Genomic DNA, 14600 nt, shown 5'->3' on the forward strand with positions numbered 1-14600 from the left:
CTGGGGAAGCATAAAGAATACTGATTTCTGGACTGCACCCTCCAGATTTAATTGGTCTGGGCATTTGGTGATTTTTTAAAGCTTCCCAGATGACTCCGATGTGCAGCCAGGTTGAGAACCATTGGTGTCCAAACAGGAACTTCCTGAGAACGTCGTAAGTGAATAAGAATCAGATGTTTAGCTGTCTTTTAAGTCAGCCTGCTTTGGGCAAGTGAGTATCTGAAGGTCAAATCCTGGTTAGCCTTTGTCTTTTCGAGTTTTGAAGTCACAGAAGGCTAAAGGGCTATTATCTCTGTGAACTGTTTTCACATCCTTCACTGGTACCCTGTTTTATGAGAACATGGTAGGCCGTGCTTCTAACTATAATAATACATTGCACTGACTAACTATGATCATTTAACCAAAGTAAGCTATTGATTAATAGACTATATTTTCCTCTAGTTTTCTCATTCTCGATTTTGCTTGTTTGAAGCATTACATGACATTACATTTTTGAGCATAGATTATGTTTCTTTAACTAAAAACCAATTATTTTCCAACTTCCTGGGAAGATGATATAAAACCAAGAATTTTTGTGCAACTTCTGTAAGTCTTTCCTGGGGTCAAGGCTTTCCATGGGCTCTGCCCCAAGGCAGTGTTTACCAGCTGAGTGCTTGCTGCTGGACTAGTTGAGGTGAAGCCTGTTCTATCTCTGAGCAGCTCTGCAGGTTGCTGAGTGATGTACCCTGGAACAGGCTTCACTGGAGCTGGCAGAAGTTTACGAAAAGCAGGAGGAAAACAAGCTAGTAGGGTGGTGTTGACGCTTATAATTTGCTCCTGTGATATTAACTAGTACTTCTCCCCAGATGGTGTAGTGAAAAATTGGAAATACGACTAAAACTGCCAAATTCACGCTTTTAACATAGCCCATATAATCTTTAGATCTTGTAAATGTCTCTGGGTTTTGCTGACAGATACAGCATTCCCTTTATAGGAATATCGAAGATGTTGGTTCAGCTTCCAAACAATGCTTTTGGTTTCCTTTGTAAAGAGCAATTGTTCCCAGTTGATGGCTTTTAGGAAGCTGATGGTGTGAAATGTAAATTTCCTACACATTTAAGTGAGAAGCTCAGTGAATCCCTTATGTGCAGTACAACAGCCAAAATAAATAGAAGCAGCAAATGAGAGGGCTCACCAGTGACGTGACAGATGGGAGAATTTGACAATACTGTTGTGGGGAAGAATAACAGACATGTTTAAAATGGAAACGCAGCCAATATTTTGGGTTAGCCACACATCATTCCAGGGACCAGAACCTTACATGTGAACTAGACCTTTATCAGAGAAATCCCCTCTCATGTTTAAATTATTTGAATTTTTCAATCTAGGGATTCAGGAGGAATAGGGTTTCTAGCAAGGCTGTAAACAGTCCCATAAGCAATTATAGTTATTCCTCTAAAGCTTACTTCAGCACTAATACCAATGTTTCTGCTGGGGTTTACAATTTTCCACCTTTTTACAAGATTTTCTTTAAACTAGGTGAGTCGTAGGAGAGTCAAGGACATAGAGACTGAATAGTGAAATCTATTGTGCAGAGTTGAGGGGAACAAGATACCCACTGAACTGGGCTTCATTCCTGTTGGAGCATGGTGTTCTTTGATGAACAGGATAAGAAAAATATAGAGTTGGTTATTACTGTTGACATACACATCTCTTAAACGGATAGTCTGGTTAAATATTTGCTGATCTGTAAAGTATAGAAATATCTGAGAATATTAATATTACTCATGCTTGAGCTCTGAGGATGTCCTGTGTGCATTAATAGTTTAATATTAAGTAAGGAATCTGGGGTATTGTGACATCTCATTTATAAAAGCATCTCGGGCAGGAAGAAAATTTTCTTTGATGGTGAGACTGTTGTCTTAGCTTTATTTAATAGTTTATTTAATAATCCTTGATTACCTATGAATAAAGGAACTTTGTAATTCCTTATTTCTCTTGTGAGCATTGCCATAGTCAGCTTAGGCACTGTTATTGCAAGTAGCCTTGTTTGCCTAATGCCAAGGAAGCCCAGGGGGAGAGTAGTCTTCCTCTGTTGTGTGTATATATTGAGGTGTGCTTTATTTTTTTAATTTTTAATTTTTGCGTTTGTTATCTCTACTGAGCTTTCTGAGCCCTGATAGTATTTGGAGAGGAGCTGTTGGTCGTAATCTTGTTTGTATGTTCTCCTCCACACGGGGCTTTCTCAGTTTGGAGGGAAGTGTGGCTATAGTTAAAGCTGACCTTGGAATGTGAATGCTGTTGCAGCACCTGACTCTGTTGCCATGTGAAGAATTGAGATCAATTTTGGTTCTCTAATAAATTTGTGTTTATTTTTAACTCATCTGAATTAGCAGTTGTAATGGAAGGAGTTTCGTTACCCTTGATCCTAGCCTGTGTGACTGGCAATATAGTAGCAGCCTCTTTTCGAGCAGCTTAGTGAAAACATGGCTGAAAGGAATAAATGGTATCTGAAGACTGTATAGAAGATGGCTTTTGTTCCCAATGTTAATATTTTTCTTCTCAAGCACATTTCATTGTTTGCTGAGAGTGGCAGGTACACGTCAAAAATGCTAGGTGTCCTTATCCTGTAGAGTTGGTACAGGATAAGGAGTCATGACAGAAGCTTCCTCTTACCTGGTCCTCTTCCTGCTCGCCTCAAACTAGCCCCAAGACGTGGATTAATGGTCAGAGTGGACCTGAGGGCTCCGTGGAAGCCAGGGTGGCAGCCTGTCTCAGGCATCAGCAGCCCACTCCCTGGGACGAGCTCCTTGAGAGTGCTAGCTTTCTATTTGGCTAAGTTTTTCCTAGGCTGCACCATTCCTAACTCCAGGTAGATAGATGTCACAACAAAACAATCTCAAAGTTCTTTGCTTAGAGCACTTTGTTTATGATTGCGATGTTTACATTTCTCATTTAATAAAAGACTTTACTGCATTCCGTTATATTTTAGTGTTTAGAGGGGTGGGTACCGTCTCTATGTACAATATGTATCGTTTTATATAAGTTATACTGTTATGTCATGTATACTTGCAATGTCAGACCTTGTGTTCCATACACAATGCAATAGACTCTTTCCAGAGCTGTATTTTTCAGTAAACAATAAAAAGATTGTTTGTCACTACTTGTTTCTCATGTTTCCTCTTCTTTGGAATAGTGTATCCTGCAGTATTTGTTTTACAATTTTTGTCTCTTATAAAACTTGGCTGTACATTATGTTATTTGTCACTGGTCAGCTCGGAGACTCTTTTCAAAGAGAAATCTTTGTTTTCTGATTTAAAATTTATAAGGCCCGTTTCGTTTCTGTGTGTTCAGAAGCAGTTTGGTGCAGAGAAGTTCCTTGAGGTGTCATAAACCAAATGGAGGAGAATCCTCAAAGGTCCTGAAAGCCCTTGAAAAGTCTCCTAAGTAACTGTAAAATAGTGAATGTATAAACCATCATGGAATACTGGCTAAAGGTGGGAGTTGGTTGACTAGGAGAGTACAATTTAGTTTCTACCCAGTGACCCCGAGCAGCCTGTAGAGTCGTTTTGTTTTTTCTTCCCTTGGTGAGGAGTCAGTGCAGCTAAGGGGCTGAGCATGGCCTTCACCATCAGACACACTACACAGAGAATTGTTAGGGCCTGAAACGCAAAACCATGTGATGCCTTTTCACTCTGGTTTGAAATGAGGCTGCTCCAGGTTTATGTTAATTGTATTATTAGATGAAATATCCTCAGGAATCAAGGACTCGTTGGTCTAACTTGTAATGGAAAAGGTGCACATTCCTCAGGTAACAGCCCAGATTCACGTACAATTTCTTTGGCCGTTCCACACTGAAATCGTGGCTCTAGTTTAATTGTTATTTGTTTGATATTTAGTTGGAAAAGGGATTTCCCTGTGACCAGCCTCAACATATGAGAAACCCCCAATGGAAAGAACTACATATTTTACCTTCGCCTTATTGAAAATGCTGAATAGAAGGAACCACTCACCTGGCTTATGGTCTCAGCCTTAGTAAAAGAATTGGGGATTTTGATACATTCTAAGGGGACGACAGTAGATTATGAGCCCTGAGTGGGTCCTGGCTTTAAGGTTCAATAATTAGTAGGTGGTACTTGTTGCTTAAGTGTGGGTCACTGTAAATCCTGCTTATACCTAATAGTATATCCATACATATTTTCTGTGCTTGAGCAAAATCAGAGGTGGAGTCTACAGTGTTTAATCAGGGCTTGCCATGCACAGAACATTGTGTTAGATACTTTATCTTGTGTGTGTGTGTGTGTGTGTTTGAGAGAGAGAGAGAGAGATACTTTAAAAGGATGGAAAGGAACAAGATGGTGGAGATCTTTGTTTTTAGGAAATATATAAGGCAGCTACAAATGCACTACAAATTAGGAAATAATATAGAACAGCTCGAATACATAAGATGATACTTAAAATTTTTGGAGTGGATGAAGGGCAGGTGGATCATGGGGTTATGTCAAAAGGAAAAGGTGGGGACTGAGGGCTGAATCCTGAGGCACTCCACTTGACAGGTAGGAAAGGGCAGGTGGGGTCATCACTGAGGAAAGAAGGAAAAACAGGGGAGTGTGGTGGCCTGAGAGCCAGGGGGAAGTATGTCACCTGCTGCTGAGCAACGAGTAAGATGTGAGGAGTAGGACCTGATTGCTGCACATGGAGAGATGGAATTTTCTGGTGACTTTGATAAAAGCAATTTTAGTGTAGGGGTGAACATCTAAATGGAGTGGGTTATAGAGATTGGGAGATAAGGAAGTAGCCACAGCACGTAGAGTACAGATAACCGTATAATTATAGTAGGGGAATGGGATGATAGCCTGAGGAGGATGTGAGGGCAAGAGACGGCATTCTTCTTTTCTTTTCTTTTTTCTCTCTAACATTGTACTGTAACAGCATGTTTATATGAAGATGGCGATGATTCAGTGGAAAGGGAAACATTGATGCAAGAGAGGGGATAGTTGCCAAAGCAAAGTCCCTAAGGAGAGAATAGAGTGGGAAGTTTTTTAGCATTAAATGCTTACATTAGATAAGTTAAAATGTTTAAAAGCAAGAGCTTAAACTTCTACTTAAGAAACTAGAAACAGAAGAGCAAACTAAAGCTAGAATAAGCCGAAGAAAGGAAGTAGCGAAGAGAATAGCAGAAGTCAGATAGAAGGCAGAAAAAACAATGGAGCAATCAATAAAAGGAAACTGGTTCTTTGAGAAAATCAGTACAATTGGTAAAGCGGTGTCCAGATAGATAAGGAAAAAAAAGAGGGCACAAATGATGAGTATCAGGAATAAATGGAGACATCAATACAGCCTCTACATTATTAAGTAAAAAGGGAATATTATTAATAGCTTAAAGGCAGTAAATTAAAAATTTAAATGAAGTAGACAGATTCCTTTGTAAAAAAAAGCTCACTCAAGAAGAACTAAAAAATCTGACTATCGCTATATTGCTTCAGAGTGTTTTTTCTTGCCTTGTAATGTGCCTTGTGATTATTTATTGAAAGCTGTACATCGTGTATTAGGTAACAGGAACTGAAGTAAATAGGCCTTTAGTGTAAGTTTTGTGTCAGTCTGGGCAAAAGCTGGACTGTATTTAATGTTTGCTGCAGCTCTAAGTACCAGAGGCTTCAAGTTCCTCTAGTGTCCTTGTTGTTGTCTCCCCTCTTGACTTTGGGCTTCCCCTGTGCTCCTTCTCAAAGAAAGTCTACGTCTTGCAGATCTTTGAACTGTAACCCACAGTTTTTATATTGGAGCCCTACTGAGGTGGCAGTAAGGTTGGTGTGGGAGAGGGGCCATGTCCTATAATCTTAAGACTAAATTTCAGTTTTTTGGTGGGGCTACATCTCTTAACTAAGTATCTCTTAGTTCTTTTCCTCCCCTTAGGTGAGAGAGGAAGGCTAACGGGGGCTGGAGTGGGAGAAGTGCCCTTCTTCTAGGTGGGATAAGGCTCTTGTACTGTCTTTTCTCCTAGAAAGTAGGCCTTTGTTATGGAGAACGCTCTGGGCATATTTTACTTTTTTTTTCCTTTTTTAAAAAATAAATTTACTTATTTAATTTTGGCTGTGTTGGGTCTTCGTTGCTGCACGTGGGCTTTCTCTAGTTGCGGCGAGCGGGGGCTACTCTTCATTGCGGTACGCGGGCTTCTCATTGCGGTGGCTTCTCTTGTGGAGCACGGGCTCTAAGCGTGCGGGCTTCAGTAGTTGTAGCACGCGGGCTCAGTAGTTGTGGCACACGGGCTTATTTGCTCCATGGCATGTGGGAGCTTCCCAGACCAGCAGGTATTGAACCCGTGTGCTCTGCATTTGCAGCAGGATTCTTAACCACTGCGCCACCAGGGAAGTCCCTCTGGGCATATTTTACAATGATTATCCTTACCCTCTCCCTGCCAGAGCCACAGGGAGCTCTTCACTGAGAATTTGGCAGGGCTCCTGGAGGTAAAACCCTCAAAAGTGTGGGGCTCTTAAGACTCTGTTCTAGTCTTAGGAATTTCTCACTTTTAAGCTATTCCATACTTAGGCTCTAGCAATTTGTCAAAATTAGCATTTAGGTGTCCCTACCTGTTTATGGCTCCACCAACTTCTGCTCTAGGTAAGAAAATCTCAGCTGTAGCACTCTGGATTCACCTGTCTCTCCAGATTTCAGGATGATGGCTTGTCTTGAGACCTCAGTTCTCTAATGGGGGTGAGAAATATTACTGATTTTCAGTTTGTTTAGTGTTTTCTTTTTCTTTTTTTTTTAACATCTTTATTGGAGTATAATTGCTTTACAATGTGTTTAGTGTTTTCTTATTGTAAGTGTGAGAGTGACAGCTTTCAAGCTCTTTACATGTTTGAGCTAACCAGAAATCCCCAAAATCTATTAAAGACATTGAATTTGCAGTTTATGTAAAGGAATTCCTAGAAGGCTTCACTGAAGAATTCTACCAAACTTTAATAAAACAAACAGAAAGGAGATATGTTATAAAACTGTAGTAATCAAAACAGTATGGTATTGGCATAAAAACAGACACATAGAACCATAAAACTTCTAGAAGAAAACATAGGCAGTACTCTCTTTGACATCAGTTTTAGTAGTATTTTTTTTGGATATGTCTCAAGGGAGACAAAAGCAAAAATAAACAGGACCACATCAAACTAAAAAGCTTTTGCACAGCAAAGGAAACTATCAACAAAATGAAAAGGCCACTTACTGAATGGGAGAAGATATTTGCAAATAATATATCTGATAAAGGGTTAATATCCAAAATATATAAAGAACTCATAAAAGTCAACATCAACATATGTATATGTGTGTGTGTATGTGTGTGTGTGTGTGTGTATATGTATGTATCACATCTTCTTTGCCCATTCATCTACTGATAGGCACTTGGGTTGCTTCCATATCTGGGCTATTATAAATGCTGCAATGAAAAAAGAAAAAAGAACCCCCACACACACAAACAATCCAATTAAAAAAGCAGGCAGAGGATCTGAAAAGACATTTTTCCAAAGAAGGCATTCAGCTGGCCAACAGGCACATGAAAAGATGCTCAACATCACTAATCACCAGGGAAATGCAAATCAAAACCACAGTGATATATCACCTTACACCTGTCAGAATGGCTGTCATCAAAAAGACCTCAAATAACTAGTGTTGGCAAGGATGTGGAGAAAAGGGAGCCCTTCTGCATGGTTGGTGAGTGTAAATTGGTGCAGCCACTATGGAAAACAGGATGGAGGTTCCTCAAAAAATTAAAAATAGAACTACCATATGATCCAGCAGTTCTACTCCTTGGTATTTATCCATAGAAAACAAAAACACTAATTAGAAAAGATATATGCACCCCTGTGTTCATTGCAGCATTTACAATAGCCAAGATATGGAAGCAACCCAAGTGCCTATCAGTAGATGAATGGGTGAAGAAGATGTGATACATACACACACACACACACACACACACACACACACACACCATGGAATATTACTCAGCCATAAAAAGAATGAAATCTTGCCATAACAGAGTTATAGATACAGAGAACAAAAAACAGGTGGTTAGAGGAGAGGGGGGTGGGGAGAGGAAGGAAATAGGTGAGGGAGAGTAAGAGGTATAAACTTCCAGTTTCAAAATAAATGAGTCATGGATATGAAATGTACAGTGTGAGGAACATAGTCAATAGCTATGTAATATCTTTGGGTGGTGGCACACTGTAACTAGATTTATTGTGGTGATTATTTTGAAGTGTATAGAAATAACAAATCACTACATTGTGTAACAGGAACTAACATAGTGTTATAGGCCAGCTATACTTCAAAAACAAGCAAACAAACATACAAACAAATGGAAAAAGATCAGATATATGGTTATCAGAGGTGGGCAGTGGGGGGAGGGGGAATTGGATGAAAGCAGTCAAAAAGTACTACAGAGTTGCAGTTTTAAGATAAATAAGTGCTAGGGATATAATGTACAACAGGATAAATATAATTAACATTGCTGTACGTTATATATGAAAGTTAAGAGAGTAAATCCTAAGAGTTCTCATCACACACACAAATTTTTTTCTGTTTCTGTAATTTTGTGTCTATATGAGATGATGGATGTTCACTAAACTTACTGTGATAATCATTTTCATGATGTATGTAAGTCACATCATTATACCATACATATTAAATTTATACAGTGCTGTATGTCAATCTCAATAAAATGAAAAAAAAACTGTTTAGCATATGATAGAAACAGCACGTTGCTGTTTGTCATGTTTAGCATGTTGTAAGCAGACAACTCAGTACAATCCTTTTGGGTGGTAATTTAGCAAAATTTATAAAATATCTATAAGATTTTGAGATGTGCGTTTTCTGAACCAGCAGTTGCTTTTCTAGGAATTTATCTTCCAGAAATACATCTGAATACATAGGATCTTGTAATAGTCTTGTAACTGTAAGGAATTTGCAATGAATGTCTTTCAACAGAGCTTGGCGTCCAATTGCAGAACACTTTACAGCCATTAGAAAGAATGAGGATATTTGGAATATGTTAGAAAACAAAAGCAAGGTATAGACCATTCTTCCATTCAATAAATATTTTTTATGCCAGACATTGTGCTAGATACCAAGAATACAATAGTGAAAGTAGGTAAGATCTGTTTATTAAATATTTAATAGTGAATGTTAACACACAAACATACAAAACTATGACTATTTTGGGAGTTAGGATTATGGGGGACTTTTGGCTTTATTCATAATTAAATATTTGTATTTTTTAATGAGCGTATATTATTTGTTTTAATATGGAAAACCTCTTATTTAAATAAAATATTGGTCACAGCATTATTTATAGTAGCAAAAAGCTAGAAGAAAAGTATTAATGTTTAACACTAAGGAAAAGTTTAGACCAACAAATCCATCCAAAGAAACATTATCCAGCAAATAAAAATTCGGTTTATAAATATTAAATAACAATATGCTATCATGTTAATTACTTAAGGACTATTTAAAAGTATCAATACATAGAAAAAATATCTGAGAGAAAAACACAAAAACATTAGTAGCATCTGCATTAGAGAAGAGGTGACTTTAAATACACTTTCCATTTCTCTGCATTTCTGAGTTTCCTTTTTTTTTTTCACACACACACTGTATTTTATTTTTACAAGAGATAAATAAACTGACACCAAGCATTGTAAATGGATGACCACAACAAAAGCAACAATGATTGCAATTACCCAATACGAAACACACTCATGCTATGTCATAATATTGACATTCAGTCCAGTAATCCTCCACTGTAACAGCTCCTTTACTTTGCAGTGAAAATTGATTTGTATATTTTTTGCCTCTGAGTCCTTGTGGGATTTTTTTTTTATATTCAAACAAAGTCACAAAAATTATAATCATCCTCATCAGTTCACTCAGTCCCATGTAATTAATTTTTTTTCTCATCTTGATCTTTTGTTAGCACTTTTATGAATTCATCACTTTTCCATTAGAGTTCTGAAAAGGCTTATTCATTCAGTTCAGCAGTATAGTCAGTTACCAGAAACCTGTACCTGTCAGAGTCTTTTCCATGAATTCCTTGAAGATGAAACCCTTTTGTAGGAACAATTTTGCAAAAGCATTAGAATACACCCAGAACTGTCTGCAAATGACAAAAGACTTAAAAATGACCACAGTTAAAGATTTGATGAAAGTTCATTATAATGCAATTGACAAGAAAATTTAGAGATATACATTTTAAAGTAATAACTAGAATTATGACTTATAACATTATACCAGAACATATAAGATATTTAGAAATTTCATGTAATGTCTGAAACATTTAGATTAACATATTTCCATACAAATAACCCAAAGAAAGTTTAGTATTAGTTGTTTTGTTGGTTGGTTTGTTTGTTTTTTTATACTGCAGGTTCTTATTAGTCATCTATTTTATACACATCAGTGTATACATGTCAATCCCAATCGCACAATTCGGCATACCACCACCACCACCCCACCGCGGTTTTCCCCCCTTGGCGTCCATACGTTAGTTCTCTACATCTGTGTCTCAGCTTCTGCCCTGCAAACTGGTTCATCTGTACCATTTTTCTAGGTTCCACATACAGAGCATATATTATTTATGTAGTCAGACAAAACCATAATCTAACCACTTCTAGGATTTCTTATTGTCCTTATTAGAAAGTGTATGTCATAAAAGGCCTTTCACACTCTGATCCCAACCACTTTCCTGCCCCCCACCATTCCCTGTCCTCCCTTCCCAGACATTTTCAAACACATCCCTGAGGCCTGTTTATGATGCACCATGAGCTCTCAAACCTCCACATCTTTGTTCTTGTTTTTCGCTCCAGGTAGAAAGCATCGTATTCCTCCTTCAAGGTCCTGCTCAAGTGTCAGTCTTTGTGAAGTCTTTCCTGATTAGACTTAGAAAAACAAGTGGCTTTTTCCACTGTGATTCCCTAACACGTATATATTTTTAAATCAAGGAATAATTTACATACAGTAAAATGCACTGATCTGAAGCATACAATTGGATGAGTCTTGACAAATGTGTACACCTGTGTAACCACCACCCCAGCAAGCTATAGAACGTTTCCTGTTCCCCAGGTGGTTCCCTTGCTTCCTTCCTAGTCAATCCACGTACCTTCCACAGAGGCAGCTGCTGGTTCCAACTTCTATCACCGTGGATTAGTTTCACTTTTGAACTTCATAAAAATGGAATAACACAAAGTGTACTCTTTTGTATCTGACTTCTTTCCTCCGCATAATTTTCTGAGATTCATGTCTTGGGGTATATCAATAAGTTGTAACTTTTTGCTGAATGGTATTCCATCTTATGGATGTACAGTTTGTTTAGTCCTTCTCCTGTTAATAGACACATAGCATCTTTTCATACCACTCTTCTATATATTATGGTTAATGTTTTCTGTCTGTCTCCCTAAATGAGATTGTGATACCAATTATCTATCTGTATCATGGTTGCACTTAATTTGTGCTTAGCAAACAGTGGTTGCTCATTAAATCTTTGCTTTTGAATAAGGAGGTATGAGAAAGAAAGTCAATTGGAAATTACTTTGAATGATAGAAGAGAGATAAAGGAAAACGCTGTTTCCTTATAACACTTCTGACACCAGAAGTGTGGGTTTCTCCACACCAAGCAATTCTCCAGTCCTCAGTGGACACCAACTGGCTGTTCTACAATTTAACTCAATTCTGACACTAACTGTCCAGAAATATTGCAGACCCCACAGGTTAGGGACTCAATCCCACAAGCCTGCCCCCACTTTAGACAATTGCAAGTCCCAGATTGTCACTTGTACTTCTGACTGTAAATTACAGGTTCCCATGACTCCCTCCTCAGGTCTGATAATTTGCTAGAAAACTCAGGTAAACATTTACTTACATTTGCCAGTTTATTATAAAGGATATTAACAAGGGATATATTAACAAGGGATTATTATAAAGGATATTATAAAGGATATTAACAAAGGATATTAACAGCCAGATAAAGAGGTCCATAGGTCAAGGTATGAAGAAAGGGCACAAGGCTTCCATGCCCTAGCTCTGGGTGCACCACTATCCCAGCACTTGTGTGATGGGAGCATTCTGAATCCCATTGTTTAGGGTTTTTATGGAGGTCCCACTGTGCAGATGTGATTGATTAAATCATTCCCCATTGGTGTTTTTTTCTTTTTTTAATAGATTTATTTATTTATTGGCTGTGTTGGGTCTTTGTTGCTGCTTGCGGGCTTTCTCTAGTTGCGGCGAGCAGGGGCTACTTTTTGTTGTGGTGCGCGGGCTTCTCATTGCGGTGGCTTCTCTTTGTTGCGAAGCACAGGCTCTAGGCACGCGGGCTTCAGTAGTTGTGGCATGCGGGCTCAGTAGTTGTGGCTTGCAGGCTCTAGAGCGCAGGCTCAGTAGTTGTGGCGCACGGGCTTAGTTGCTCCACGACATGTGGGATCTTCCCAGACCAGGGCTCGAACCCGTGTTCCCTGCATTGGCAGGTAGATTCTTAACCACTGTGCCACCAGGGAAGTCCCCCCCGCCCCCAACACACACTGGCGATTGAGCTCAATTCCCAGCCTCTCTCCCCTCCCTGGAGGCTGGGGGTGGGGCTGAAAATTCTAACCGTCTTGTCACATGGTTGGTTTCTCAGCCCCCATCCTCCAAGCTTCATCACCTCTTTAGCATCAGCTGAGGTGTGGCTTAAAAGGGCTTCTTATGAATAACATTTAGGAGCTTTGTGCCAGGAACCAAAGACAAAGACCAAGTACATATTTTGTATTATATCCCAGTATCACAGGAGATTAATCCAGATTTCACCCAGTGGCTAAGAGGGAGTGATGAACTCCTGACCATGCTTGTTCTCCATTGAAAGGATGTACCATATTCAGGAAAGCTTTTCAAATGGTTATGTGTCGAGTGGTTGGGAAGGAGAGAAACTAAGATGCATGAGACCTGTTGTTGGATGTCTAGGTAGCTTGGGAAACTAGTTTCAGCAGATGAACTAATGGGTTATGTTACCTGCCTCACCAGAAGAGTCTTTGCTTCTTTCAGAGAAGCTGGTCAACTCTGTCATCACCAGCACAGAGTTGCTATAGAGGTCTCAGTGTGCCCTTGAACCCGTAGGCCCTGTGTTTATTGTCTTCATAGTGGGTGATTAAAAGTTAATATTTGAAACAAGTGAACTCGAGCAGAAATAATGACTTTGACTTACAGTGTGGAGAGGTCATAGTGGCCATGTGAGTAGAGATCATGCTCCTTCTTGGGCTCCTACCCACAGGACAAGTCCCAGAGAAGTGTGCCAGGCCTGGCCAGGCTTCTCTTTCTTGATCGACCAAGGGGATAAGCTCTGAATGGAAATGCCAGGATGGGGCAGGATGTTATTTGGCTGTGTAGTTCTTCTTCTTCTTCTCCTTCTTCTCCCCCTCCCCCTCCCCCTCCCCTTCCTCCCTTTCTTCTTTTTTTTTTTTTTTCTTTTTTATTTATCAGAAACATATCACATTAAATTTTATTCTTACTCAACAAATCCACTGCTTGGATGACTCTCTAAAGAAGTCCTCTTTTTTATTTTTTCCTTTATTTTTTCGAGCTTTACTGAGATTAATTGATGTATAACTGTGTAATTTATTTGTTTTTACATCTATATTGGGGTATAATTGCTTTACAATGGTGTGTTAGTTTCTGCTTTATAACAAAGTGAATCAGTTATACATATACATATGTTCCCGTATCTCTTCCCTCTTGTGTCTCCCTCCCTCCCACCCTCCCTACCCCACCCCTCCAGGTGGTCACAAAGCACCAAGCTGATCTCCCTGTGCTATGCGGCTGCTTCCCACTAGCTATCTACCTTACGTTTGATAGTGTATATATATCCATGCCACTCTCTCACTTTGTCACAGCTTACCCTTCCCCCTCCCCATATCCTCAAGTCCATTGTCTAGTAGGTCTGTGCCTTTATTCCCATCTTACCCCTAGGTTCTTCATGACGTTTTTTTTTTCTTAGATTCCATATATATGTGTTAGTATACGGTAGTTGTCTTTCTCTTTCTGACTTACTTCACTCTGTATGACAGACTCTAGGTCCATCTACCTCATTACAAATAGCTCAATTTTGTTTCTTTTTATGGCTGAGTAATATTCCATTGTATATATGTGCCACATCTTCTTTATCCATTCATCTGATGTTGGACACTTAGGTTGTTTCCATGTCCTGGCTATTGTAAATAGAGCTGCAATGAACATTTTGGTACATGACTCTTTTTGAATTATGGTTTTCTCAGGGTATAGGCCCAGTAGTGGGATTGCTGGGTCATATGGTAGTTCTATTTGTAGTTTTTTAAGGAACCTCCATACTGTTCTCCATAGTGGCTGTACCAATTCACATTCCCTCCAGCAGTGCAAGAGTGTTCCCTTTTCTCCACACCCTCTCCAGCATTTATTGTTTCTAGATTTTTTGGTGATGGCCATTCTGACTGGTGTGAGATGATATCTCATTGTAGTTTTGATTTGCATTTCTCTAGTGATTAGTGATGTTGAGCATTTTTTTTTTTTTTTAGATGTTGGGGGTAGGAGTTAATTAATTAATTTATTTTTGGCTGTGTTGGGTTTTTGTTTCTGTG

This window comes from Monodon monoceros, unplaced genomic scaffold (assembly GCF_005190385.1).
Source record: "Monodon monoceros isolate NGI ecotype Baffin Bay Population unplaced genomic scaffold, NGI_Narwhal_1 Super_Scaffold_21, whole genome shotgun sequence".
Taxonomy (NCBI): Eukaryota; Metazoa; Chordata; class Mammalia; order Artiodactyla; family Monodontidae; genus Monodon; species Monodon monoceros.